The 24,790-nt window shown below is 35.4% G+C and overlaps 1 protein-coding gene across 1 annotated transcript in view; it reads right to left on the reverse strand.

The window, feature by feature from the left end:
• ERC1 (ELKS/RAB6-interacting/CAST family member 1) overlaps positions 1-24,790 on the reverse strand; it is a 516,249-nt gene that overhangs the window by 168,791 nt on the left and 322,668 nt on the right. The window lies entirely within an intron of this gene.

The following is a 24,790-nucleotide window of genomic DNA, read 5'->3' on the forward strand; positions in this document are numbered from 1 at the left end:
TGGATATATAGCCAGACATGAAGTTGCTAGATCATATGGTAGGTCCCATTTTTAAGCTTTTGAAGAACTTCATACTGTTTTCCATAATGGCTGCACCAATTTACATTTCCACCAACAGTGCACAAGGCTTTCCTTTTCTCCACATCATTCCCCACACTTTCTATTTCTTGCCCTTTTTTTTTTAAAAAAAATTTTTTTTTTTCAACATTTATTTATTTTTGGGACAGAGAGAGACAGAGCATGAACGGGGGAGGGGCAGAGAGAGAGGGAGACACAGAATCGGAAACAGGCTCCAGGCTCCGAGCCATCAGCCCAGAGCCTGCCGCGGGGCTCGAACTCACGGACCGTGAGATCGTGACCTGGCTGAAGTCGGACGCTTAACCGACTGCGCCACCCAGGCGCCCCTTTTTTTTTTTTTTAATTTTTTTTTTCAACATTTTTTATTTATTTTTGGGACAGAGAGAGACAGAGCATGAACGGGGGAGGGGCAGAGAGAGAGGGAGACACAGAATCGGAAACAGGCTCCAGGCTCTGAGCCATCAGCCCAGAGCCCGACGCGGGGCTCGAACTCACGGAGCGCGAGATCATGACCTGGCTGAAGTCGGCCGCTTAACCGACTGCGCCACCCAGGCGCCCCTATTTCTTGCCCTTTTGATGGAACCCATTCTAACAGACATGAGGTGATATCTTCTTGTGGTCTTGATGTGCATTTCTCTGATGATTAGTGATGTTGAGAATCATTTCATCATATATCTATTGGTCATTTGAATATCTTCTTTGGAATAATGTTTATTCAGGTCCTGTACCCATTTTTAATTGGATTATCTAGGTGGGTTTTTTTTTTTTTTGCAATTGAATTGCATGAGTTCTTTATATATTTTGCAAATTAATCCTTAACAGACATATGATTTGCAAGTATTTTCTCCCATTCCATAGGTTGCTCTTCATTTTATTGATGGTTTCCTCTGTAGTATAGAAGATTTTTAGTTTGATGTAGTCTCACTTACTGATTTTTGCTTTTGTTTCCTTTGCTTTTGGTATCAAATACAAAAAATCATTATGAAGACCAATGTCAAGGCGCTTATCCCTATGTTTTCTTCTAAGAGTTTTATGGTTTCAGGTCTTATGTTCAAGTCTCTAATCAATTTTGAACAGATTTTTATGTATGATAGTGGTCCAGTTTTCCCAACACCATTTATTAAGAGACTGTGCTTTCCTCAGTCAGTATTATTGGCTCTTTTGTCATAAATTAATTAACCATATATGTGTAGGTTTATATATGGCTCTTAATTCTATTCCAATCTTTTTGTACACCTACATCATACTGTTTTGATTACTATAGCTTTGTAACATCATTTGAAATCAGGGAGTGTGAGACTTACAGCTTTGTTCACTCTCAGGAATGTTTTGGCTATTCATAGTCTTTTGTGCTTCCATACAAATTTTAGGGTTGTTTTCTTCTACGTTTATAAAAAAAGGCCATTGGAATGTTGGTGGGTATGACGCTGCATGTATAGATGGCTTTGGCTAGAATGGACATTTAACAATAGTAATTCTTCCAACCCATAAACACAGGATATCTTTTCATTTATTTGAGTCTTCTTCAATCTCGTTCATCAGTGTCTGGTAGTCTACACTGCAGAGATCTTTCACTTCCTTGGTTAAATTCATTCTTAACTATTTTATTGTTTTGATGCTATTGTAAATGGGATTGTTTTATTTCTCTTTCAGATAATTCACTGTTAGTGATAGAAATACAACTAATTTTTATATGTATATATGTATATATATATATGTATATATGTATATATATGTATATATGTATATATATGTATATATATGTATATATGTATATATATATATACAGATTTTGTATCCTGTACCGTACTGAATTCATTGATTTTATCTGTTTTTTGGTGGTACCTTTAGTATTTCCTATATATAAAAGTATGTTACCTACAAATAAAGACAATTTTACCTCATTCGTTCCAATTCTGATGCCTTTAATTTCTATTCCTTGTCTGATTGTTTGGGCTAGGACTTCCAGTACTATTGCCTAGGAAGATTTCTTTAAGTTGATTTTGGTGACTTATACAAGCTTCATGAACTTCCATATCTATACTCTTCTCATATTTTGGAAGTTCTGTTTTTATTTCATTAAATAAACTTCCTGTTCCCTTCTTAACTCTCTTCTCTTTCTGGAAATGCAATAATTCACAAATTGGTTCTTTCGATGGTATCACATAGATCATGTAGACTTCTTTTATTCTTTTTTCCTGTGTTCTCCTCTGACTGGGTAATTTCAAAGCTCCTGTCTTCATTTTCACTGATTCCTTCTTCTGCTTGATCAAGTCTGCTATGGAAGCATTTTTCAATTCATTCACTGAATTCTTCAGCATCAGAGTTTCTGTTTAGTTCCATTTCATGTTTCTATCTCATTGTTAAACTTCTTGTTTTGTTCGTGCATTGTTTTCATGATTTTGCTGAATTGTCTGTGTTTTCTTGAATTTTTCTTGTAGTCCACTGAATTTCTTTATAACAGTTATTCTGAACTCTTTACATTATAAATTGTAAATCTCCATGTTTTTGGATTTGGTAACTGGAAGATTACCACGATCCTGTAGTAGTGTCATGTTTACTTGATTATTGATGTTCTTTGAGTGTTATGCTGTCTTCACATTTGAAGTAGGAGCCATATCTCTCACCAGTATATACAAATTCACATTTTGTTTGTTCCAATGGAGTACTGCATTCTCTGTGTACCTAGACTTCCACAAAGGCTTTCTTTTCTGTTGGTGACTAAGTTAGTGTTCTCCGGGGGCTCCCACACCTAAGAGAGGCTGGAGCTGATTCATGGATCACTTCAGTGTCCACAGGCAGGAACAAGGTCTGTCTGCCTATTACATGATACATGGGTGGGCAAGATTCTTTCCAGGTCCTTTGGTGTACAGTAGGAAATCCCATAGCTCCCACAAAGGGACTTCTGTTTGTGTATGGATGCCAAGTATTTATTGTTGGGGGTATGCGGGAAGGACTAAAATGAGAAACATCTTACGCAGCCACAAAGCTGACGTTACTTCTCTGTCTTTGCACTCTGCCCCCCACCCAACCTCAAGAATTGAAAAAAACTGTAGAGAGATATCAGAAATCGTGTCCTGTGGTATAAATATGGTTTCCTATATTTTTATTTGCATAGCATTTGTTTTGTTTTTCAATGAACTGGAGTACCTTAGACTGTCCCACTTCAATTATTATATCATGTCTCATTTCAGTAATTTATATGATCTGTTTGGTCCTTGAATACATCTGAATTCGCTTCTATAGGATTACAAGATTGAAAAACTGGAGCAAACAGCCAAGGCAGAATCTTCTTACTTATGTGGCCTTAACAGTGCACTCCTTACATTCACATAACTTCTTAAAAATTTAAATTCAGGGGCGCCTGGGTGGCTCAGTCGGTTAAGCATCTGACTTTTGGCTCTCATAGTTTGTGGGTTGGAACTCCGTGTCAGGCTCTGTGCTGACAGCTCAGAGCCTGAAGCCTGCTTCAGATTCTGTCTCTCCCTCTCTCTCTGCCCCTTCCCTGCTCATGTTCTGTCTCAAAAATAAAAGTTAAAAATTTTTTTTCTAAATTAAAAAAAAAACATTTAATTCAAAAACATGACAACTTGGTGGGAAAAGACTAGTTCCAGCATACTGGTAAGCCCATAAGTCCTTATGGTTTCACCCACCCTGGATATGCCAAATAAATGTCTGCGAATTTGAGTGTAAACTAGGAATCTTGGAAGTAGGGGTCACCACTATGGCCAGAGCAGAAATCTCAGCCACCCAGGGCACAGCACCACAGGAAAATGAAGAGCATTCCTAGAACTAAACAGGATCAATTATTCGAGACAAAAATAAATGAGCCATTCTTGATTCCTTTGTTTTCTTAATCCCCAATATTCAATCCATGAGAATGCCAAAGGCTCAACCTACAAAATACATTCTGTATCTATAAGCTTTAAAAACATAAAATGGGCCATGCCAAACCCCATTTAAAATACTTCAATGGCTTCCTATTCCACTTAGAATAAAATTCAACCTCCTTTAAAACCTTAAAAGACCTGGGTGTTTCCAACCTCTTTGGACACATTTCCTATGTACTATTTCCTCTTTGGGTACGTTTCCTATGAATCCCCTCTTTCACTATACTCAATGGTCATTTTTCTATTTTTCAAATAGCCTAAGCTTAATTCTGCCTCAGGGATTTTGTATTTGCACCATCTTCTACTGGGAATGCTCTTACCCCAGATATTCACATGGCTAATTTCTTTTCAACATTAAGGAGACAAAATTCAAGAAAGACCTAAAGATGGTTCAAGAGTCACAAATTAATCAACATGACGCATCACATTAATAAAACAAAGTATAAGAACCATATAATCATTTCAGAAGATGTAGAACAAGCATTTGACAAAGTATAACATCCATTCATGATAAAAATCCTCTCAAAGTAGGTTTAGAGAGAACAACCTTAACATAATAAAGGTTGTACATGAAAAACCCACAGCTAATATCATTGTCAATGGGGGAAAACCGACAGTTTTTCCTCTATGATCAGGAACATCAGGGATGTCCACTCTCACAACTTTTATTTAACAGATGTACTGGAAGTCCTAGCCACAGCAATTAGATAACAAAAAGAAAAGGCATCCAAGTCAGCAAGGAAGAAGTAAAACTTTCTCTATTTACAGATGACATGATCCTGTATACAGAAAACCTGGAAGATGCCACCAAAAAAAATGCTAGAACTCATAAACGAATTCAGTAAAGTTGCAGGATACAAAATCAACGTACAGAAATCTGTTGCATTTCTGTACAGCAATAATGATATTCCATGCTCATGGATTAGACAAACAAATATTGTTAAAATGTCTTTACTACCCAAAGCAATCTACACATTTGATATAATCTCTATCAATACCAAGAGCATTTTTCAGAGAGCTAGAACAAATAATTCTAAAACTTGTATGGAACCACAAAAGACTTGTGAATAGTCAAAGCAACCCTGAAAAAGAAATTACAAAAGTAGAGGCATCACAAAATGGACTTCAAGTTATATTACAAAGTCGCAGTAATGAAAACAGTATGGTACAGGAACAAAAACAGACACACAGATCAATGGAACAGAATAGAAAATCCAGACATAAACCCATGATTATATGGTAAATTTATCTTTGACAAGGCAGGAAAGAATATGCAGTGGGAAAAAGACAGTATCTACAACAAATAGTGGTTGGGAAAACTGGACAGCCATATGCAAAAGAATGAAACTGGACCACTTTCTTACACAATACACAAAAACAATTTCAAAATGGATTAAAGACCTCAAGATGAGATAAGAAACCATAATAATCCTAGAAGAAAACACAGGCAGTAACTTCTTTGACATTGGCCATAGCAACTTCTTTCTAGATATGTCTCCCAAGACATGAAAAACAAAATAAAAAATAAACTATTGGGACTATATCAAAATAAAAAACTTCTGCACAATGAAGGAAACAATCAACAAAACTAAAAGCAAACTACAAAATGGGAGAAGATATTTGCAAATGACATATCTAATAAAGGGTTAGTATCCAAAATATATGAAGAACTTCTAAACCTCAACATGCAAAAAAATGAATAATCTAATTAAAAATGGGCAGAAGAGGGGCACCTGGGTGGCTCAGTTGGTTAAGTGTTGGACTTAGGCTCAGGTCATGACCTCACAGTTTGTGAGTTTGAGCCCAGTGTTGGGCTCTGTGCTGACAGCTTGGAGCCTGGAGCCTGCTTCAGATTCTGTGTGTGTGTCTCTCTCTCTGTCCCTCCCCTGCTCACGCTCTGTCTCTCTCTTTCTCTCAAAAATAAATAAACATTAAAAATTTTTTTTTCTAAAATGGGCAGAAGAACTGAATGGACCTTTTTCCAAAGAAGATATACAGAGTGCCAACAGACATATGAAAAGATGTTCAACATCTTTTTTCATCAAGGAAATGTAAATGAAAACTACAATGAGAAACCACCTCCCATCTCAGAATGACTAAAATCAACAACACAAGGAACAACAGATGTTGAGGAGAATGTGTAGAAAATGGAACCCTCTTGCACTGTCAGTGGGAATGCAAAGTGGTGCAGCCACTGTGGAAAACATTATGCAGGTTCCTCCAAAAGTTAAAAATAGAACTACTCTACAATCCAGCAATGGCACTACTAGGTATTTACCAGAAGAATAAAAAAACACAAATTCAAAGGGATACATGCACCCCAATGTTTACAGCAGCATTATCTGTAATAGAAAAATTCATTTACAACAACATGGATGGATCTAGAAGGTATAATGCTAAGTAAACTAAGTCAGAGAAAGACAAATACCATAGGATTTCACTCATATGTGGAATTTAAGAAACAAAACAAATGAGTAAAGGGGAAAAAAAAGAGAGAGGCAAACCAAGACTCTTAAATATGGAGAACAAACTGATGGTTACCAGAGGAGAGGGGGCTTAAATAGGTGATGGGGGATTAAGGAGGGTATCGTTGTGATGAGCACCAGGTGATGTACGAAGTGTTGAATCACTATACTGTACACCTGAAACTATTACACTGTATGTTTACTAACTGGAATTCAAATTAAATTTTAAAAAAATGCACTAAAAGCTTTCCTAGACCTAAAATTTTTTCCTAGATCTAAAATTTTTCCCAGTACACTATCAAACTGCTCTAGTAGTCTGTCTTCATGAAAGAACTCTTACAGTTTCTTAATCGTTGCTAAAACTATTTAGTTACTTATTGTATTTACATTCTCCCCACTAAAATGCAAACTCCATAAATACAGGGACCTTGTGTATATTAATCACTTGTATATCTCTTGATATTAGAACAGTTTCTAACACATAAAGGATATATAATAAGTAGTGAATGAATCAATCAGTATTAAATAACCGCATCATTTATCACTAGTGATATGAACTTTCCAATTATCTCTTTTGGCTTGGTGTCTGAAAGCTCTTCTACTCCAATGGAGACCCCATGGATATAATACTAAAGAAATACAAAAGGTAATAGCTTTTCTTTTAGGGGTTTATTTTGTATTTGTATTTCTTTAGTATTAATATCAGATGGGGGAGTTCAACACATTTCTGGAAGAAATAACAAGAAAGCTAGTAGGCTGACAGGAACAGAAATGGCGGGATTCACGCAGTAGAGGACTAATGTTGAGATGTGAGCAGATCTTCCTTTGCAAAACTCCAAAGAAATTCAGGATTTGAAATCCACATATGTAAGGGATAGAAATGAGAAGCCAAAAATAAGGGATTCCATTCAAAGTCTATCTGCTGAATAGCTGTAATGCTCCTCCTCACTTTCCTATCCTCTTTTTTGGACAAGCACCTTGTTATTTTCCCCACCTATAACACGCAGGCCAAGAAATCTGAAGAGATCTTCTCTATGATACTAAATAAAACTAGCTGGGGAGATACAAGTTGCATATGGGTTGGTGGCCTTGAGTAAATTTTTCATTCTTGGATTTGGGGATAACCTCCAACCGAATAGCTGAATCTACACCCATCCATCCTAAACTGATCTCTGCCAGTTGACAAGTTCAGCTTAAATATATGAAAGTACATATCAGCTAAATCATTCAGAGGAGATACCTAGCAGAGAAATAAACCTACAAACACCAACAAAGGAACCTCAATTCATCCACCTACTACAATCAACTCAGTTCTTAAATATAAATGACAGTTAAGGATCATCAGATATATGTGATAAACCTCTAAAATGAGAAAAATTTTTAGATGTTAATAATTGAGGTAGGAGGAAAAACAATTCAGGAAACAATAGTTTTTAAAAAGATCTAATTCCTTTTCTCAGAGAAATTCAAGAAGATATTAAAGCTACAAAACAAGATTTCAGAGGCTGTGAAAAAGAACATTCAGATTATAAGAAAGTTAGAATTTCATTACCAAAATAAAAAAATTCAAAAGGAGGAAGCTAATGTCAAGAAAATAAAACCAGAACTGAAGGAAGAAAAAAAACAAAGAGTTAAAAATGTAAGAGTAATGGAGGATTAATCTGATGAGATCCCAAATCCAACTACCAGAGGCTTTAGAAGGTAAGAATCATGAAAATAAAGGAAAGGAAATGGCCAAAGAACTAATACTAGAACTATTCTGAGCTTAAACAAAGGGGGAAAAACAGATATGGATATACTCCAAAACCCAGGAATCTTCAAAGAAAGACTTCTCTTCATGATGTTTTACTAAATTCATGCTTTCAGGCATAAAATATATGGCAGTGACAGATAAAATAGAGAGCAGTCTAAAAAGCTATGGCTGGGATCAAATATAACTTAAACATATGTGTGGATCAGAAATGGATCAGAACTATAAAGTGATATGCAGGGGCTGGATACACAGCCTGCCTGGAATCTGGATCAGCAGGTAGGCTGGGGTGGTTGGAATTTGGCTCCCATAGGATGATGGGTCTAAAAGCAGTTTATGGAAGATACAAGTTCATTATTTAAAGCTAGAAGCCAAAATTTTTCCATCCCTCACCCTTCCCAATAATTAATTGCTCTCTAGGATCAGCGCATAGAGAATCAAGAAGACAGACTCAAGAACAGAAACAGAACCAAGGCATTTACTGGCTCTGTGACTTGATCTTTGCAAAAGCTTCAATATCATGCTGGGTCAGGAGCCACCATTATACTGGACATGTTCCTGGCACCACTGTTTTTAAGTGCCCTCAACTAAATAATCTATGTCTCCATCAACACTACAAGAATTATTAGATAAGTGCTAGATAAAGAAGTGATACAGTCATACAATGTAATAAAATAGCATGAGACTGGAAGAACTATTAACTACATGGAACAAGCTGAATAAAAATGTACAATGAAAGAACTCAGACACAGTATTTACTTTATGATTCCATTTTATGTAATACAAAAACGGGTAAAATCGATACATGTTTTCAGAAGTCAGAACGCTGGTTACTGAGGGGAAATGTTACAGATTGGAGGGGAACACAAAGATGGCTTCTGAAATACTGGTAATATTGTGTTCCTTGAACTGAGACCAATTTATATAAGTTGTCAACTTGTGAAAATGTAGTGAACTGAACAAAATACATTCTCCTATAAGTGTAATATACTTCATAACAAATAAGTTACTGAAATTAAAAACAAAATCTAAATAAGTGTGAGACTTACCACTAAACACAGTTTAAGGACAGAATAAATGAACTGGAAGACAGTATTAGGATTCACTCAGAACACAGAGAGGAGAAATAAAGAGATAAACACAGGTAGAGAAATTAAGAGACTTGGAAGAAAGATTGAGAGACTCTAATATAAGTCTATTAGGAGTTGCAGAAGAACTCTTGAGAGACTGGGGAAAGAATATTTGAACAAGTAATTGTTGCTAATTTGCCAAAACAGAAATTAGTTTTCAATTTTACAAGTTTTTAAAACCTAATACATTTTTAATTAATATATTTTTAGATTTTTTTTAATTTAAATTTTTTTTCAACTTTTTTTTTTAATTTATTTATTTTTGGGACAGAGAGAGACAGAGCATGAACGGGGGAGGGGCAGAGAGAGAGGGAGACACAGAATTGGAAACAGGCTCCAGGCTCTGAGCCATCAGCCCAGAGCCCGACGCGGGGCTCGAACTCACAAATCGCGAGATCGTGACCTGGCTGAAGTCGGACGCTTAACCGACTGCGCCACCCAGGCACCCCTAATTTAAATTTTTAGAGAGAGAGTGCACAAGCAGGGGAGAGAGGTGAGGGACAGAGAGAATCTTAAGCAGGCACCACATTCAGTGCAGAGCCCGATGCGGGGCTCCATCCTGCGATCCTGGAATCATGACCCGTGCCAAAATCAAGAGTCAGACACTCAAGTGACTGAGCCACCCAGGTGCCCCAAGTTTTCAACTTTAAAGTACTGCTGTAGGTCTTGATAAAATGAATAAAAATATAAGTTCTACTGTCAAAATTTAGGAGCTGAAAGCTAGATGGGGAAAGAAGTGGAGACGAGTAGATGTACTGATGAACTAATTTTGCATAGTAGCTCATCAGAGAGCCTAGGAGACGTTGATAGAACAGAAATTAGAGTTTTAAGTGTATAATTCAAAGTAACACAGGCAACAAACAGCAGTGCTAAAATAATTATTATGCTAGTATAAACACTGGGAGAGTGGGGGAAGGCAGGCAACAGTTTGAGCTAAATTTTGACCTTTGTAGCAAGGAGGCAGTAAGAAAAAAATGGTACTGAGCATGGAGTGATGAAGAGACTTCAAAATGAAAACATAACACACTCCAGGGAGTGGGACTAGGGGCAAAAAAGGCAGTATTGTTGCTTTTCCTAAGTGCTTTTGTACTAGTTGATTTTGCACCAAAGTCATATACCATGTTAATTATATATCTCACAAAAGAAGATAATAGAAAATAGCAATGGTTTTTAATTTCCTATAAAAAGTGAAGTTGCTGTTCCTAGCTACATTATAGAGGATATTGATTCTCAGCCATAAAACAAAAGATACTACTTAAAATTTCAGCACTGAGTCCACTACCCCTGGCTCTAGGATTTAAATATCTCCATCTTAGATACATGCACCCCCGTTTGTAGCAGCATTATTTACAATACCCAAGATATGGAAGCCCAAGTGTCCATCAATCGATAAATGGATAAAGAAGATGTGATGCAATGGAGTATTACTCAGCCATAAAAAGAATGATGCTGCCATCATTCTTTCACCATCAAAGCTAGAGAGTACAATGCTAAGTGAAACAAGTCAGTCAGAGAAAGAAAAATACCATATGATTATTTGTTTTTAAGAAAAAAAAACAAATGAGCAAAGGGAAAAAAGAGAGAGAAAGAGAGACAAACCAAGAAACAGACTCTTAACTATAGAGAACAAACATATGGCTACCAGAGGGGAGGTGGGGAGGGGGAGGGGTGAAATAGGTGATGGGGATTAAAGAGTGCATTTGTCATAATGAGCACCAGATGATGAAAATAAAACTTAAAAAAAAAAAACATATATATATATATATATATATATATATATATATAGAAAGAGTAAAACTACAGTTCACACAAAATTTCAGTACTTTGTATTTGCTAGAATCTTACTACTGAACACTGATTACTGAATTTAAATGTAATAGATATTGAGGCAAAAAAGACAAGAATTAGGACTTGAGGGTTAGAGGAGACAGAAAAAGATGATGTCAGATATGGTTTTCCAGAAATGGGTGACACACATACTGAGTCTTAATGGAAAAAGAGTTAGCTAGGCCAAACAAGGAAGGGCACCTTACACATTTAGAAAAGGAGAGCAGCATACATAAAGACATAGGGAAAAGAGTGCTTTTCTTTTATTTTAGAGACAGTACGAGTGTGTGTGGGGGGAGATGGGCAGAAGATGAGAGAGTGAATCTTAAGGAGGCTACTTGCTCAGCATGGAGCCTGATGTGGGGCTCAAGCCACGACCTTGGGATTATGACCTGAGCCGAAATCTAAAGTTGGACGCTCAACTGACTGAGCCACCAAAGTGCCCAGGAAGTGAGAGCTTAATATACTCAAGAAGAGCAATATCCACTAGAACTTTTACATAAAATGTTCTTTATCTGTGCTGTCCAATACAGCAAGTATTGGACAAGTTGAGGAACAGATTTTACTATTTTATTTAGTCTTAATTAATTTGAATTTAAACAGCCAAGTCTAGGGGTGCCTGGCTGGCTCAGTTGGTATAGCATGCCACTTTTGGTCATGAGTTCAAAGCCTTACATTGGGCACAGGATTACTTCAAAATAAATAAGTAAATAAATAAATAAAATGTGAGGATATTAAAAAAAATAAACAAACAGTCATATCTAGGAATTGAAAAAGTATGGCAAAAATAATTTGAAGAAAGGGCAATGTAAAAAGCTACAGAGATGAGCACAATGCAGACACTGAAGGGCCCAGCACATATTGTTGCCAAGTAGTTAATTTTTATCTTGAAAGTCAGAATGAGCCAGGCTAAGCCTTTAAGCAGTCAAGAGACAGGATTAGCTTTACATTGAGAAAAGATCACTCAAGCAGCAAGTGATATACCGAACTAAATGGGAAAAGAATAAAGACAGATTAGAAATTTGCAGAAATACAGCAGAGAAAAAACAAGAATGTAAGTTTAGGCAGAAGTTTACTACTTAAGAGAAAGAGCATGGCTTTGAGTGATGTAATATGATTAAGTGGAAATATTGATTAAATGGTGACACAGCTTCATTATTTTAAGGTGTGGTTGAGAAGAATACTGATTTCTGGCTTGAGAAATTGAGAGAATAAGCATTCATTGAGACAGGCTAAATAATTAAATAAATAAATATTTTCATCTCAGGTTTTATAATTTGCTTCCAGTGGGAACTGTTAAACTCTTCTCCAGTCTCTTTATTTACTTACATTTTTCAACATTTATTAATTTTTGAGACAGAGAGAGACAGAGCATGAACGGGGGAGGGTCAGAGAGAGAGGGAGACACAGAATCTGAAACAGGCTCCAGGCTCTGAGCTGTCAGCACAGAGCCTGACGAGGGGCTGGAACTCACGGACCACGAGATCATGACCTGAGCTGAAGTCGGACGTTTAACCGACTGAGCCACCCAGGCGCCCCTTCTCCAGTCTCTTTAAAGGAGAAACCACGCACACCAGAACAGTGAGGTCAAAAGTCTTGGAACCTTTTAGCTTAAATCATCTTTGACTCCTCCCTTTCTTTCAGAGTCCACATATCCCTTTGTCATTAAATCTTCTGTTCATTCTGCCTCCTCAGATTTTCTTTATTGTCTCCCTCTAACACAACCCTAATTCATTATCCCTTCCCTGGATTACTTTAACGTCTCCTTTATCAGTATCTTAATTATTCACGTTTTCCCTATTCCTCAATAAGGTAAGATTTATAAGGGTAGCATTAGGTAGCAAAAGGGAACCAAAGTTTTAGATCTGTTCCTTTCCATTTCTTAGTATAACTGGCAAAATTACTCTCACTTTATTATACCCTCAGTTTCCTCAGTTATAGGAGTACACTGAAGGCAGCTTTCTCACAGGCTGCTGTGAGGCTTCCATAAATTAACAACACAGTATATATTCAGAAAATGTGAAATAATCTAATGATATTATCATTGTTGTTGTTGTACTTATTGCATCTTTCTGCATACCAAATAGGATTTCATTCATAGAAGGCTATCACTAAATATTTGGTTTAGGCTGTTATAAAATTATTTTTTTAAGTTTATTTATTTATTTATTTATTTAAATTTTTATATTTTTAAAATTTACATCCAAGTTAGTTAGCATATAGTGCAACAATGATTTCAGGAGTAGATTCCTTAATGCCTCTTATCCATTTAGCCCCCCACCCCCACAACCCCTCTAGTAACCCTTTGTTTGTTTCTTCATATTTAAGAGTCTCTTGTTTTGTCCCCCTCCCTGTTTTTTTAGAATTATTTTTGAAATATTAGATGTATATACAGAAACTGACAAAAAAATAAAACTTTTTCTAAGATTTAAAAAAAGTTACCTTTTAAATAGACATTTATTCATGTATCAAATGAACTCTTGAGGAGTTCCAAGAATGAAAAAGAACTCTCCCTTCCTCCTTCAGAACAGAGATTGCATCTTATTCACAGTTATACTGCCAGGATATAAAACAGCTCCTAACACTACTTCAAGATGTTTACAATTTAATAGAAAAGAAAACATGCATACAGATAATTTCAATTGGTGGTAGAAAATGATAAAACAGTAAGACAGGTTCATATCAAACTCAGAAAATGGTGACTATTCCTGCTGTGGTACCAAATTGAAAGAGAAGGATGGGTGAAGGGAGAGAGAAAAAAGAAAAACAGAGAGAGGAGTTAGGGAGGAAGAAACAGGATGAAAGTAAGGTACTAAGGGCCCTGCAGTGGTGAACAAAAGGAAAGGGTCAGATTAAGAACCCTGAATAACATGCTAAGGAGCCTAAATTTTATCATGAAAGCAATGAATAGTCTTTGGAAAGTTTTAAGGGGAAATAATATGACCACACATGTATTTTAAAAAGTATTAATCTGGAGGAAACAGAAGAACTAACAAAGGAACAACTGGTTAGAGGGTCAATTAATTAAGCTGGTGTTACAAAAACAAAAGCAATAAAATATGAGAAACATTGCTACAGGGAGAAAAGCAATGTCATGTGGAGATATAATTCAAAGGATCAATAAGACACAGGATTGAAAAAGCTGTTGGGGGCAAGAGAAAGTAAGTCATTAGTACTTATTTACTAGTTTCTGCCTTGAACAACTGAGTGAATGGGTTACATTTATTACTACTGGATATACTGGAGTAAGAGTCGTTTTGTTGTTGTTTTATTTTATTTTTTTAATGTTTATTTATTTTTGAGAGAGAGAGAGAGTGAGAGAGGGGTGGGGGCAGAGAGAGGGAGACACAGAATCCAAAGCAGGTTCCAGGCTGTGAGCTGTCAGCACAGAGCCCAACATGTGGCTGGAACTCACCAACTGCGAGATCATGACCTAGCGAAAGTTGGACGTTTAACCAACTGGGCCAACCAGGTGCCCCGTTGTTGTTATTCTATATTAGAGTAATCTCTACTCTCAGTGTGGGACTCAAGCTCCCACCTCCGATATCAGGAGCTGCGTCCTCCACCGACTGAGTCAGCCAGGAAGCCCAAGAGTGTTTTTGTAAAAGAAAATGAGTATAATTTTAGCCACGATGAGATTGTTGGAATGTTTAGTAGGTCATTTACAATTGATTGTTGATACAAATGTCCAAAGCCTGGAAGAGACACATGGGCTGGAGTAAACAACGTGTGTGTATCTATTGGTACTTGGAAGTCATCAGTGCATATAGATGGTAGAAGCCATTAAACAGTTAAAATTACTTGGGGAGAAAATATAAGGGAGGAAGTAGAAAAGAACTAAAAATGGACTCATGGGGAGCATAAACCTTAAGGGAAAGAAAAAGGAGCCTTTAAAAAACGGCCAAAGAGGTAGAAAGAAAATCAGGATAAGTAATTAAAAGAACCAAGATCAATCTTCAAGCAATGTGAAGAACTTTCTATTGAAGAATTTATTCAGGCTAGATATCATTTAATGCTTTATATTCATGAAGGTAAAAGGCCTTTAAATGCTGCTCTAAGTAATTTAAATACTTGTGAGTATACATTTATTGTGCTAAAAATAATCTGTAAGAAGTTCATTGTTATAAAGATATGAGAAATGCTTCTAAAGTGATAGGTCCACAAAGACATGTAAAAATCATTTTTGTTACCTTAATAGAAACATCTTATGGTTTCCTCTCCAGAGTAACTGGCCCTTAAAAAAAAGGGGAGGCTATATATTGAAGTAATACGGCAACTAGAAAACTTAGGACACAAGATTTAGAACTAAAACCACGCCATGAAATAATTTTAAATTGTGTTGATTTTCAACATTAGATATAAAAAGAGCAAAGAAAAACCCCAGAATTTATGGACCACTATAAATGAGTTAACATGATAGGTGCTATGCAGTTGTTACCAATGGAAATAATTTAGTTTTAGTAGACTGTAGATAATCTTATGTGTCATCCACAGACTTTTGAAATTAATTTAAAAAAATAGCACAGTAAAAGATTATTGAAAAATTGAGCCTGGAGTAATGTGACTGTGCCATATTTTTCATTTTGGAAAAGGACATCTAGAAACAGGAAGTTTTACTTTTCTGTTGGCAATCCCTAACCTTTTCAAGAGGGAGAAATTATTTTAAATGACTGAAGATATTACTCTATGAATTATTCATAAACAGGAAACAAACCAAAAAATACATGGATTTTTAACCAAAAACATTTGCTCTTCTAAACAGTTCCTATTAAAATTCATGGGAGAGTTTTTGCTCTACATCTAAAATCTCACATTTCAAACACAGAGAATTACGGCACCTAGCCTGTCCCAAGTTCTTCTGGCGTATAATCTTTCTGGGTTTGATAAAGAATGTTTTAACAAAGTTCAATGTGGAAACAGTACTATCATGCAGGACCAGAACTTAGTTTGCACCCTTTCTGGATTAATTGCTTTTCTGCTTCAAACGCAGTATACTAAAGTGACCTTTTATTATGAATACTTCTGGCTTTATAGATTCAGGATCATCCCAAGGCTGTCTAGAAGTTATCACGTGATGATCAGGCAATTTAGGTGGAATAATGGGATTTAATGAAGTTAGTTCTTCAATCTAATTTGTCAGGCCAAGGACTTGTTAAACCAAAGTCTGACATACTCCTTTTTAACTAACAGGCTTTGAGTAAAATGTCTTGCTTCTAACCTTATTCCACTTTGCCACAGGTTACAGATCAGTATAGTGAGGCTTTTTCTACCTTACTTTCATAAAATAAGGATTCACGCCATATATGTAAAAAATTCATAATTTAAGGAAATTTAAGAAAATAATTTAAGGAAAAGAAATAAATGTAGTTTTAGGACTGATGCCATATTAGCTTTGGCCTCATTTTCTCCAAAAAAGAAATGAGAAGCCTTTGGATCATGAATATCAAAGTAGAAGATTGACTGTTTCATATCACAAGCAGGTCCCTGAAACTGAGAAGGTTTATTTGACTTCAGTGTGATTTTGCATATTATAAAATTAAAGCAAATAATCAAACTGAAATAATTGTATCCTATAGTTATAATTAATAATGAAAAAACAAAAGAAAGGAAGAAAGAAAGAAAGAAAAAAAAGAAAGAAAGAAAAAAAGAAAGAAAGAAAGAGAAAGAAAGAAAGAAAGAGAAAGAAAGAAAGAAGACACAAAGAAGCAAGCAGGCATGGGGAAGTAAAGAGGAATCAGTAGACAAATTTCCATATACTATGAAAGAGATAAGGAATAAGCTGTATTCATGAAAGGAGAAATGCTGAGTCAAAACTATTATCCTTATTCTTTAACGTCTACACACTTTTGTTTATTCATTTTTTCCGAAGAAGGAGGAACAGGTCAATTATAAGAACTGTAATCTTTAAAAATCAAATTGAGGGGCGCCTGGGTGGCGCAGTCGGTTAAGCGTCCGACTTCAGCCAGGTCACGATCTCGCGGTCCGGGAGTTCGAGCCCCGCGTCGGGCTCTGGGCTGATGGCTCAGAGCCTGGAGCCTGTTTCCGATTCTGTGTCTCCCTCTCTCTCTGCCCCTCCCCCGTTCATGCTCTGTCTCTCTCTGTCCCAAAAATAAATAAACGTGGAAAAAAAAAAATTTTAAAAATCAAATTGAGCATCCAACTTCAGCTCAGGTCATGATCTCACAGTCTGTGAGTTCAGCCGCGTGTCAGGCTGTGTGTTGACAGCTCAGAGCCTGGAGCCTGCTTCAGATTCTGTCTCCCTTTCTCTCTGCCCCTCCTATGCTCATACTCTGTCTCTCAAAAAAATGAATAAACATTTTAAAAATTTTAAAAAAGCAAATTGAATTCACAGAATTGGAGAAGTTAAAATTGTAATATTCTTTTTACTGAATTGGCTTTTCCAACTATGCCCTTCTAATGTTAAACTTACAGAGTTCTATGAAACATGCCCTCATTTAAATGCTTGACAATAAAATCAGTTGTTTTGGCTTCTGAGGTTTTCCTATGGTAGAAAATGCTAATTAAATAGAATGAGACACAAAGCCAAACTCAGGGGTTACTGGACAAGATCAGCAACTTTGACCAAACCTCCAGACACAGTCGGCATTTTTTTCAACCTCTAATCTAGTTTAAAATGGTACATTATAGGTTCCTTGAAATTTATCAATGGAAGCTAAACAAGAAAGGCCCTGACATTTTCTGTCTGAAATGTGCATCAATATAGACTCCAAAAACACTGATGCAAACTCCTTTTCTCCAGAATATTTTCTTTTTAAATATGTGGTTTTTCTGTTTCTTCTTTATCAATTTCCTAAACTGCTGGACCACTACTGCAGATTACGGAAAAACTGGATGGCAGAGATTTTATCTCTAATATTGACCTATGTCTTTAAATACCAGCACTACCAGGAATATGATTAGTGAAAACAACAATTGAATGGACAGGCCTATAAATCTAAGAATCAATGTACAGAAAATACTATGGAAGAATATGTTAAATGTCTTCACAGTGATGCAATTAGCAAACTCGAGAATGCAGAGCTAAGAACTTGTTGTTTTTTTTTCCAACAAATATATTGAAAGAGGTAAAAAGATGGAAGGGTAACTTAAAATACAGTTAAGAGACCCATGACCTAACTGAAATATATAGACTGATTTTGATGCCAAGCTCAATAAACTATAAATAATCAAAAGGACAAACCATTTAATGAAGAACCTGGGAAATACTAACACTAACTTTGGTGAGAATAAAGAATTACTGTTAATAATTTTTAGTTGTGATAATGGTACTGTTGCTATGTTTTTAAAAAGAATTCTCATCTTTTAGAAATATATATGGGAAGATTTAGGATAAAAATAATATGATGTCTATAATTTGCTTCAAAATAAAATAGAATGGGAGAAGTGAAAATAGAGACAAAATGAAATCAGCCACAAGTTGATAACTGTTGAAGTTGATATGTAAATACAAAGATTCATTGTTCTATTTGTTCAACTTTTGAATATTTTAAAAATTTTCTATAGTAAAACAAACAAAACATCCCACGTCTTAAACATTCAAATCACATAAAATGTTATTGTTTGAATTATACATGAAGTATCAGAAATTTTAAAACTATCTTATACTTTCATTTGAGTGGCTTATTTAAAAAAAAAAAATTACAGTTGCCAAAGTAAAGGAAGAAACATATAGCTCTTCTTGTCTAGTAGAAGGTGACATTTCAACTCATCAGAGAAACTTTTCCTATTGTAAAGATACTTTATTACAAGAGTGTTTATAAAAGAAACATTGAGTAATACAGAGTATCATACATTACAAAAATCTTCACATTTGTACTACATATAATTGAGATTTTTAAATTTTAGAGACTTTCAAAGTCCATCAATATTTCATGTTTAGTTACATATCCAGTAGTTAACTTAAAAAATTTTGGTACATTCACTTCAAGTTGCCTACTGTGTGGGCTACAAAGCACATGTGTATGAGGTGCTGTTCCCAATGGAGGAAGAGTACGTAAACGAGGATAGAGGTATGAGATATTAAATACTTCACTGTTGTGAAACCTGAAAAAAGGGGGGTGAATGGAAGTATAAACTGAATTTGGGATTATAAGAGATTCACCAGCACTCATAATGAAAACAAAACTAGAAGACTTATTTTAAATATTGACATTGTTTTGAACTGATTTTGGGATTGTTAGAAAACATTTTCAGAAACTGAATATGAGTAGCTAATAATTCTGATGTCTTATTTAGCATACAATATGTATCAGATAATTTTTTAATGTAATGAAAAGATATACAGATTTATACATGTTATAATATCTTACAAGGGTATTATACTTATAAAGGTATATACTTATAAAGGTATCTTATATGGTATAAAGCTTTCATACAGTATGGAAGCTCAAAGGAAGAGTCGGCTCACTGGGAATCTGAAGAGGGAAGATCAGCATGGAGATGATATACATATTTATCTCAACCACCTTGTAAAATGTGGCTAGTGTTAATTCTTTGCAACTAATTCTCTTTCACACACATGCGTGCGCGCGCGCACACACACACACACACACACACACACACACACACACAGTTAATCAAATCCTACTTACAATGTTTTCTCTATCACTAGATTACCCCCAGTGACTGTGACTAAGACCTCTGACTTGCTAGGTCCAGAGTAAGATAACATATCTTTGGTATCCATGAATGACAAGTTACATTTCTGACAAGTATCCAGCAAAGTCTACCTGTTAACTTTGAAATGCATTCTATTAAAAAGTAAAAATCTTGGCAGGCTCCAGAGTGAGTCATGCCTACTGTCTGGGTTCTTTTCCCACTCAGGCGCTGGTCAGACTTTTGAGTTCATCATCACCTCATCAGTATGTCTGTCAGCTGCCAATGGTAAGAGAAGACTAAGCCACTCACCAACAGCCGGACTTTCTGACTTCCCTAAAGCAAAAGCAAATCCATAAGTTTTAAGCTTACTATACCTTATTTATTAATTTTAATTTATTGGATTAATTAACTCAACTCAAAATAGGAAATGACTAACACTAGAGATGCGATTAAACAGGCACCAAATACTCTATTATCAGAACCAAGAGCAAGACAATCAAGATGTAAACTGGGGGAGATAAAAGCACTAACCTACCTTTGATATAATGCTAATACTTGGGTTCAAGTCTGACAGAGATTCAGAGAAAAGATTCAGAAGGTAAAACAGCAGAAGTGAAATCGTAGGAAAGGCAATGAAGTATCTTAGGAAGTAGAAAAGCTAACAATATAGGCTTCAAGAAAATAAGTGGTTACATGTTGCACATTTAAAATGAGGAGTATGTGTGGATTTCTGGTTTGTTTTCAGAGAAGGCAACAAAAGCAATTATTCCATCTAAGCAAAATATTTTCCTAATGCCTTTTCTATCTTGGAATGTGGGTTCAAGTTTTTAATTTTTCTCTGGGTAAAATGTAGCCATAGTTAATAACTAATCTAATCTCTAACTAATTTGCTACATTTTCTGCCCATACTTAGAAAACTTATTTAAAGAATACTGAAAAAACATATTTTAGAAGTATTCTAGATATGACTGCTTTTCTTATACAAATATAGCATATGATTCCCAATGTTTACAATATGCATGGAACAATAACCTTTGAAGTCTTTTTCAAATGGTGTGGCAGTAAAAGAATAAAAAACATTGGCCATATTTTACACTGAAATATAATTGATTATTTACATATGTACACCATTAGTATATAAAAGTGCTTTGAAAAGTTACAATATGTAAATGGAAGAAGTTAACAACTTACCTTGGCAGGAGGGAAAGCTAATCCTTAAAGCGAAGGCACAATACATGACCAGTAACTATAAATGTGATATCTTTGGTTGTAAGCTTTCATTTTTCTATCACCAGCCTTATAATTCAAGTCATCAAGCATGTTTACATTAAAATTAGAATTATTCTATACTTTACACATGTCCAAAATTATTTGTCAAAAGTTAAATATTCATAATCCCCTTTAAATATGTACTATTTATCAACTTGGGCCCTTTTTTTAAAAAAAAATTTTTTTTAACGTTCATTTATTTTTGAGACAGAGAGAGACAGAGCATGAACGGGGGAGGGTCAGAGAGAGAAAGGGAGACACAGAATCTGAAACAGGCTCTAAGCTCCGAGCTGTCAGCACAGAGCCCGACGCGGGGTTCGAACCCACGGACCCCGAGATCATGACCTGAGCCGAAGTCGGCCGCTCAACCGACTGAGCCACCCAGGCGCCCCTGGGCCCTCTTTTTTAAGATACAAAATTACTTTTCAAATATAATTTTTCCTATTGTGATGCTGAAGAGGCCTGGCAATAAGAGAGATGCAAAAGAGAGTTGGGTTTCTTAATTCCTCGAGTTTTCTTTTTATCAATCTACTATTAAGGCATACAAATTCACATTAAAATTTAACCAGCAAGACTAAGGAAAACCAGATGTGAAAAATGAAGTCAGATATAATTGAATTAATCTAGCAAAATCAGGGATATTTTGGCTCTTCTAACATGGGCAAACTGAGTTTAGCAAACTGGAAAACCAAGTTAGAAGTAAAAATTTAGAAAATATAAACATGCCCAAATTGGAAAAATGACTACTGAGCCAGTTATAGCACCTTTCACTAAGGATAAAAATTCAGATATGGACAATTTCATCAGTTGAGAAGAGGTGAACCTAAAAAAAACCTTCTGAGAATTATGGAATTATCATTAGTGAAGATGATTATGCTGGAACTCAACACCCACCTCTCTGGAATGGGGTTAGTATAATGAATGCTTAATCTTAGCAATTTCTACAAGTACTACTAGATCTTATAAAGAGGGGAAAAAAGATAAACCAGTAGTTTTTGTTTTTTCTCACTGAAAATTGTATACATGAGAATAAATGAATATGGATGTTGTTTGGTATAGTGGAAAGAATCTACGGGCAATCAAAGTTGCAGATCTAGTCCCAGTTCAGTCACTAAATTGGCCTTTTGACTGTGCACAAATTACTTAGCCATTCTGAATGCCTGTTTCCTTAAATGTAAACTAAAAGAACAGAAAAGAAGAAAGGAAACCAACATGCAGAGACCTACTATGTACACCATACATTTGTAGTTTTTTTCACATGTTGATAATACTCATTTTATGCTTACAACATCTTTGTGAATTGGTTAGTATTCTCATTTTCATAAGTGATGAAAATTGATTCAGAGATGAATTTGCCCAAAGTCACACCTATAGAATTGTGTCCAGCTCTATTTGACTCTGAAGTCCGTGATTAAAAAAATATGTATGTTACATGCTTCTTAACACCCTCAAAAGGTATCATTAACCTTATTTCTTTAGGAACATGCCATCTCTTTTGCCATTTTCTTACTGAAGACTTTTTCTCTGGCATAATGTACTAGCTCCCTGACAGATTCTTCCTGCCCCAATCTCTACTCTCCTTCTACTTCCCATTTTGTGACCAGAGTGATCTGCCAAGGAGATACAAGCTTGTTTTTACATCCTTGCATAAAAGCTCAAAACACAGAGAAAATGCCAAGATCTTTGGAAACACATATTAATGTTTTTATAGCATGCTTCTAACTTTCCCCCTAACCTCATTATTCTAGTCATAATGAGCTACTTACTATTGCCCATTGTCAAAGGATTAAAAGGAATAGAAGACAAACAAGAAGTTTGTATCTCATAAAAGTGAGGTATCATACAGTCAAAGGGAGGAAACAGCTTCAAGGAAAAAAAGGGGGTGGTAGGAATTAGCAGGGTAACAAATACTATAGAGCATCCACACAGAATGAGGACCAAAAAGATAATAGTTTGCTCCTCAACTTTTGTAAATAAACAAATTCTGCAATTTCATACTGAAAAGGGTGGTGTCTCCAGTCAGGTATTCCCCGCCAAGTGTAGATTAGAAATTCCCATAATTCTAAACACTGGATATGTCTAATTCAAGTGTCAAATACTTTAACAGATGGGGGACTTAGATCACTTAATTGAAAAGTAAGATATCAATTCAAGTATACAATCCTATATGAGCACAGGGACATTTATTCCCTCTCCTATAACAAACTTGGAAGAAGATGACTACATCTCAAAGCATTAAAACACAGAAATTGCTCTTATCATTGGTTCTAAAAGGATTAGCATGGCTGAACATAATACGGAAAGAAATAACCCCTTATTTCTAGGAATATCCTATTAATATGGGAGTGAATCTTCATCTTTAATTTTCTTAGCAAAAAAGGAGAGAAATGCTTAATACCATGCAGTTGGGGACAGTGTGCGCAATAAATTTATAGAAGAGGAGTAGGAAATGTTAAAGGAAGAGAAATATGTATTATACAAATACTCAAGTGTTATTTATAAAGGCTTCTAAGGCAACTGCATGTTTTCCCAGTATATCACCTAAAACCATGTGTAAAAAATATTCTGATTTGAAGGACCCACAGAGAACATTCATCAGGAATACAACACATTTTAGAGGTCTCAAGTTTCTAGGAATGAAGCTACTTTGCCTTGAAATTATACTCTGAAGTAAAACAGAATTCAAAGCAGAAGCTGCATTTTCTATGCTGACAATTCAATGCATAATTGATTAAAACCATCACTGACAATCAGGCTCCACTGGATATATGTACAGCAAGCAACTGCTACTTTTACAAGAGATACCTGTCCCATATGAGAATATGTAGCAAAAGAAATTTAAGCTTGAGATTAAGTTACATATATTAACAGCAAAGTGAAGGACAATTGTTTTGTAGTAAGTGCTAAAGGAAAAAAACTGAGAAAATAGGAATACATTTAGCTTGATGACAGTATGAGTAAAAGGCAATCAAGTATAGTTAATATTCCTTATTTGTAGTAATTATATTGTATAAAGTAGCTGCAAACACTGAAATAGCAAATACTGAAACTGTGCTCCTAAGGGAAATACAGACTTAGGACTGGTGAAGCTTCTGGTTGCAACATTTTCATCATATAACTGTATTTTATGTGTGTTCTTGTTTACAGGTATCTTACTGAAGGTGAACATACACACACATACTGACAATTAAATGTATAATTGATTAAATAAAACCATCACTGACAATCAGACTCCACTGGGTATATGTGCAGCAAGCGACTGCTAGTTTTAGAAGAGATACCTGTCTCATATGCAGCAAAATAAATTTAAGAACATATATATGTAAGTATTTAAGACTATATGTGTGTGTATATGTATATGTGTGTGTGTGTGTGTGTGTGTATATATATATATAAAAGAACATATATAAAATATATGTAACTTTATCTCAAGCTTAAATTTCTTTTGCTACATATTCTCATATTCATATACATTCTCAAATTCATTAACATTCAATAACACTAAATTCACCACTAACAGCACTGTATCTCATGCCTGAATGGAGGTTCACTAACACACATACTTTCTCTACAAGGTACAGCATAGCCTTTGTGTCTTAGGAACACTAAACAGCACTTCGTGCAAAAATGTGAAACATGTGGCCTAAACAGAATGTGAAAATGATACTTGTTTACAGCTTGGGAGCTACACAAGAAGGCAAAACATCAGTTCAACCTCAGCTGGTGATGGACATATAGGGTGGTTCATAAAGTTTTGCCACT

This window comes from Lynx rufus, unplaced genomic scaffold (genome assembly GCF_022079265.1).
Source record: "Lynx rufus isolate CCGP_SWC_20201006 ecotype Redwood Valley unplaced genomic scaffold, mLynRuf1.p SCAF_7, whole genome shotgun sequence".
NCBI lineage: Eukaryota > Metazoa > Chordata > Mammalia > Carnivora > Felidae > Lynx > Lynx rufus.